This window comes from Sesamum indicum, unplaced genomic scaffold, assembly GCF_000512975.1.
Source record: "Sesamum indicum cultivar Zhongzhi No. 13 unplaced genomic scaffold, S_indicum_v1.0 scaffold00315, whole genome shotgun sequence".
Taxonomy (NCBI): Eukaryota; Viridiplantae; Streptophyta; class Magnoliopsida; order Lamiales; family Pedaliaceae; genus Sesamum; species Sesamum indicum.
In genome coordinates this window covers 32,536-37,747 of record NW_011628208.1, presented here as the reverse complement: position 1 = coordinate 37,747, position 5,212 = coordinate 32,536, and positions in this window count along the sequence as shown.

The following is a 5,212-nucleotide window of genomic DNA, read 5'->3' as shown; positions in this document are numbered from 1 at the left end:
ATCCCGATCAGCCCAGAATATACGAGAGGAGCTACTTGCGGTGTTGGGGTTTCAGGAAGGCCACTTACCGAAGAGGTATCTGGGTCTACCATTGATCTCTTCTCGATTATCTATCGCCGACTTCCAACCATTACTGAGTAAGATCGATACACGGATCAATGGTTGGGAGGGATTGGCACTGTCATATGCCGGCAGGGTACAAATCATTAAGTCTGTTCTTGTGGCTATGGGTGTCTATTGGGCTTCAGCATTTATTTTGCCAAAAGGGGTCATTAAAAACATTGAGAAGCGATTGCGAGCCTTCTTATGGAGAGGTACGGAAAATAGTGGATACCCTAAAGTTGCATGGAAGGAGATTTGCAAACCGAAGGAGGAGGGAGGCCTTGGCCTTAAGGATATAGGAACTCTTAATCGTGCATTGATGTGCAAAAAACTCTGTGAAGTCATCCAATGTGATAAGACTTCTATTTGGTTCAAGTGGCTGCGGCATCGCAGACTACGAGATGATTCGATATGGACTATCCCGGAGAATCGTGGACCATGGGGATGGAGAAAAATGTTGAGGTTGAGAGGCTGGTTACGCTCAGTGGTGGAATATCGCATTGGTGATGGAAGTGATTTTTTCTTATGGAAGGATCCCTGGCATCACCTTGGACCCCTCCTTGACAGATTTCTGCGGGGACCAAACAGTCTGGGATTGCATGAGTCTACCATGTTAAGCTCGGTTATCTGTGAGGGCCATTGGCACTGGCCATTGATCACAGACATGGAATGTGTGGAGATTACACACGTGCTGCCTCGGATCCATGGGGGTACAGATCGTATTATATGGAAAGGTTCGAGTGGGAAACCCACTACCCAGGAGTTCTATCGGGCTATGATACCAGCAGGACCGAAAGTAGGTTGGATTTCACTACTTTCGGGTTCTTTAAAGATCCCGCGATATTTGTTTATCCTTTGGCTAGCTATCCTGGAGAAGCTCGCAACGACGGATAAACCATGGCTTTCCCATCTTGGGTGCTGCGTGCTGTGCAATGAAGACATGGTGGAGTCACATAACCACCTGTTTTTCCACTGCAGATTTAGTAGAAGATGCCTCAGTAGTATTCGGCGCATTGTACGATTCCAGTGCCCTAATCGGGATTGGGTTAGTGATGTTGAATGGGGTGCAAGAAAATGGAGTGGGAAGCACATCATCAATATATCCTACCGATGCCTGCTTGGATCGTGTGTATACCATATTTGGAGGGAGAGAGACCTGAGACGTTTTGAGCACGAGGAGAGGCCCCCGAGTGTAGTGGCCAACTTAATAGTAGAAGATGTTTGGCAACTTATACTTAGTATTAAGCTTCCTAGCTCTATTAGCACATGTTCCTTGTATAGACTGTGGCGTATCCCTTGGCCTATTGAGGGAAGCGCCTAATGAGGGACACTGTTGTACTATACTTTCTTCTTAATGAAAATTACACTTACCCAAAAAAAAAAAAAATCGTGCCAAACAGCTTAATTTTGAACGTTCTCAGAATTCCATGAAACTTGACCCAAACGTAGATATAGACCCATGGATTTGTGTAGTAAATTTGCTAAGTGTAATAATAACTACAAGTTAGTGTAAAAAGGAAACGAAGTTCCTTTAATAAAACCGTGCATAAAAGCTAAATTTTGAACGTTCTCAGAATTCTACGAAACTTGACCCAAACGTAGGACTAGACCCATGCATTTGTGTGGTAAATTTGCTAAGCGTAAAGACGAGGTGAGGAGAGGCGGTTTGGAGGTCGAAATAGGCGAGAAATTCCATCGTTCGCACTCGCACAGTTTTGGGGAAGGAAATGGAGTCATTCTAGCCGGGAACGACATTGATTTACGCATTGGTTCTTCATCCCTAGGATTAGGGTTTCGCCCCACCGAAGAATTTGAACGAGCGCATGAGGAAGACGAAACGACACTGGACGTTTCAGCCATGGATGATGACGGCGTTCGGGTTTCTGATGTTAGGGAAGACTTACCAATGGAAAAAGGTACGAACTTGGACGCGACTTTGGAGGATACTGTGCGCCGCCCAAATCTAGGGTTAGGTGACGCACCATCGCAGAACAACAATGGCGGACAAAAAAGGGGCTTGTTCAACATGGTTGAGTTCATTTGTCTTGCCCAATCTGTAATCGACGCAGGTGATAATGAATCAATGTTGTCCTTGAAGAATTGAAATCAAAATGGGAATCGAGATTTGGGAAGAAGGTTGTCGTGCGATGTTTTCCGACGATAGCGTCGGTACCACGTCGGGCATGGAGAAACCTTATGCAGTCGGCGTTAGGGGATCGAACAACGGAAAAACGAATAGAGCTGCAGTCTGTTAATCCGTCGTCGCGCAGTTTGGTGAGCAAAACAGTACGGAAACGATGCCAACAGTTGTTGGTTCAGTTTCTGGTTCTTTTCCGACCACTCTGACGGAGATCTGGCTGGCGACAGCAGAAAACGATGTTTTGCCGGCGAGAATGGAGATGGCGCCGGAATCTACTGACGTGGGGGATGACGCAATCGCTGACGTCACCGCTGACATGGGGCATGACACAGGTGCTGACATCATCGCCAACATGGGACATGACACAGGTGCTGAGGTCATCGCTGATAGGGGACATGACACAAATGCTGATGCAGGCGATGATGTCAGCAATAAAGTGGAAAAAAATAGATTTTTTGCCCCTAAAATTGCTTCAACTTCTACGGGATTATTTGTCGGTAATATACCACTGCACGCTAATTCCAACTTAATTCTTGATGATAAAATTGCTCGTGATTTCAACAATTCATCCCGCAAAACATTATCCTACATAGCCCCAAAGATGGAAATGGGAAGTTGTGGTACGACCTTCAATAGATACTATACGCGAGGGGTCCAAACGATGGAAATCAACAACAGTGGGTTACTTTTTGGGGAAATGACCGTATTATCATCACCTAAAAGAATATGCTCAATCGGTCTGGCCGGCATTACGGGAGGTTACAACAATAGTAAATGGTTTCTTTTTCTTCCAATTTAAAACTGTAATTGATATGCAAGAAGTGATAGAAGGGGGTCCGTGGCTATTCCAGGGGCAGCCGATTGTGCTTCAGAAGTGGGAACCAGGGATGGCTATGAGAAAGCTGAAGCATACACAAGTGCCGGTCTGGATTAAACTTCGCCACCTTCCGATGGAATTCTGGACGACGGAAGGACTGAGCACTGTTGCAAGTGGAGTGGGTAAGCCTCTTTACCCGGATGCAATAACAAGAGCATGCACGAGATTGGACTTTGCTCGTGTATGCGTGATGATTGATGTAACACAAAAGATTGAAAAACATATTATCATCATGACACTGGATGAAGATGGTGGGGAGACACCTTGCAAGGTTGATGTTGAATACGAATGGCTCCCCTCAAAATGCACGGATTGTATGACGATGGGGCATTCAGCTAAGGATTGTACATTGAACAAACCTCACAAACCGACAAAGCCACCGATAGCTGTTTACGTACAAAAAGCTGCCATTCTCCCCCAACCAACCGCCCCTGAAAAGGAAAGCAGTTCATTAAACCATACGGCTGATGAGACATCGAGACGAGAGGCGAATGATGTTCATGTAGAACGCAATGTATCCAAACATAGCGATAAGGGTAAGGAAGTGGTTATATATGATGCCTTTGATGCTTTACATTTGCTAGATGACGCAGAAGAGCCAACTAGGGGTCCTAACATTAGCAGCCCCGTCAGTAGTGATCCATGTTGAACATTGCTGCGTGGAACGTCCGCGGTATTCTATGTGATGAAGAAACAACTTAGACACATAATCACTTATTCTTCCGATGCCGATTTAGCAGAAGATGCCTTATAGCCATACGGGAAATAATTCGATTAGATTGGCCCAATCGCACATGGGCAATGGATGTGGAATGGGCAGTAAAAAAATGGAGAGGGAAGCATATCATCAATGCAGCATACCGAGCATTACTTGAGTCATTGGTTTACCATTTGTGGCGAGAAAGAAACTCCAAACGGTTCCAGCAAAGTGAACACCCGCCTAATGTATTGGCTTCTCATATTATTGACGATGTTAGGCAGAGGATTTTGAGCCTTAATCTTTCCAGTTCGATTAGTACATGTGCTCTTTATAGACTATGGCGTATCCTTTGGCCTATCGAGGGACTACCCAATTAATTGTTGTACTGTACCATATTTTTCATTAATGAAATTTACCATTATCGAAAAAAAAGGGACCATCAACTCGCATTAAAGGACCTTGTCTCTGAATACAGGTTACATTTTTTGGGTATTTTGGAAACTCGTGTTCGATTAAATAATGTTATGCCTATTCAGTCATTTCTGCTTCCTCAATGGAAATGGTTTGTAGATTATGCCTCTATTGGAAACCGTATATGGCTTGCTTGGGATGAAAATATTATTGACGTACATGTACTTGAATCAGGGGAACAATTTATGCACTGTCGTGTTACTAGTAAGACTGATAATGAAGTTTTTATTATTACTATTGTTTATGGTGCATCTGAGGTGATTGATTGGAGAGCCCTATGGACCACATTAGGGACAGTGGCCCAACAATATACGGATGATCCATGGCTGGTGGGGGGGGGGATTTCAACGCAATCCGTGATCTTAATGGTAGGTGGCATTTCGGGAGATATAAGGATGGCCATGGAAGAACTTAATGCTGGCATTCAGGAGGCCGGGTTATTGCTACTACCTATGCAAGGTGAATGGTATACATGGCACAACTGCAGTACGACCACACGTAATCTATGGAAGCGACTGGATTGGATTCTTATTAATGATCGTTGGCTTGCGAGGTTTCCTACATCGTCATATCATTGCCTTACGCCCCCGGACTTCTGACCACTCACCTTTAGTCTTATATAGGGATTCACAACAACAAAATGGAGGTATGTTTCGATTTGATAATTATCTAACCCATTCGCCTGATTTTATCCCTAGTGTACAGAATATTTGGCAGCATGAGGTGGTTGGCGTGCCTATGTATGCAGTGTCATGTAAACTAAAAGCCCTCAAACCAGTCTTCAGACAGCAGAGGAGGAATAAGGGAGACTTGACTCTCAATGTCCAATTAGCGAAGGGATTCCTTGAAGAGGCACAAAACTTGGTGAGTTCAGACAGGCAGAATGAGCTCTTCCTTTTTCTGGAACATTGCTGCCGGCTAG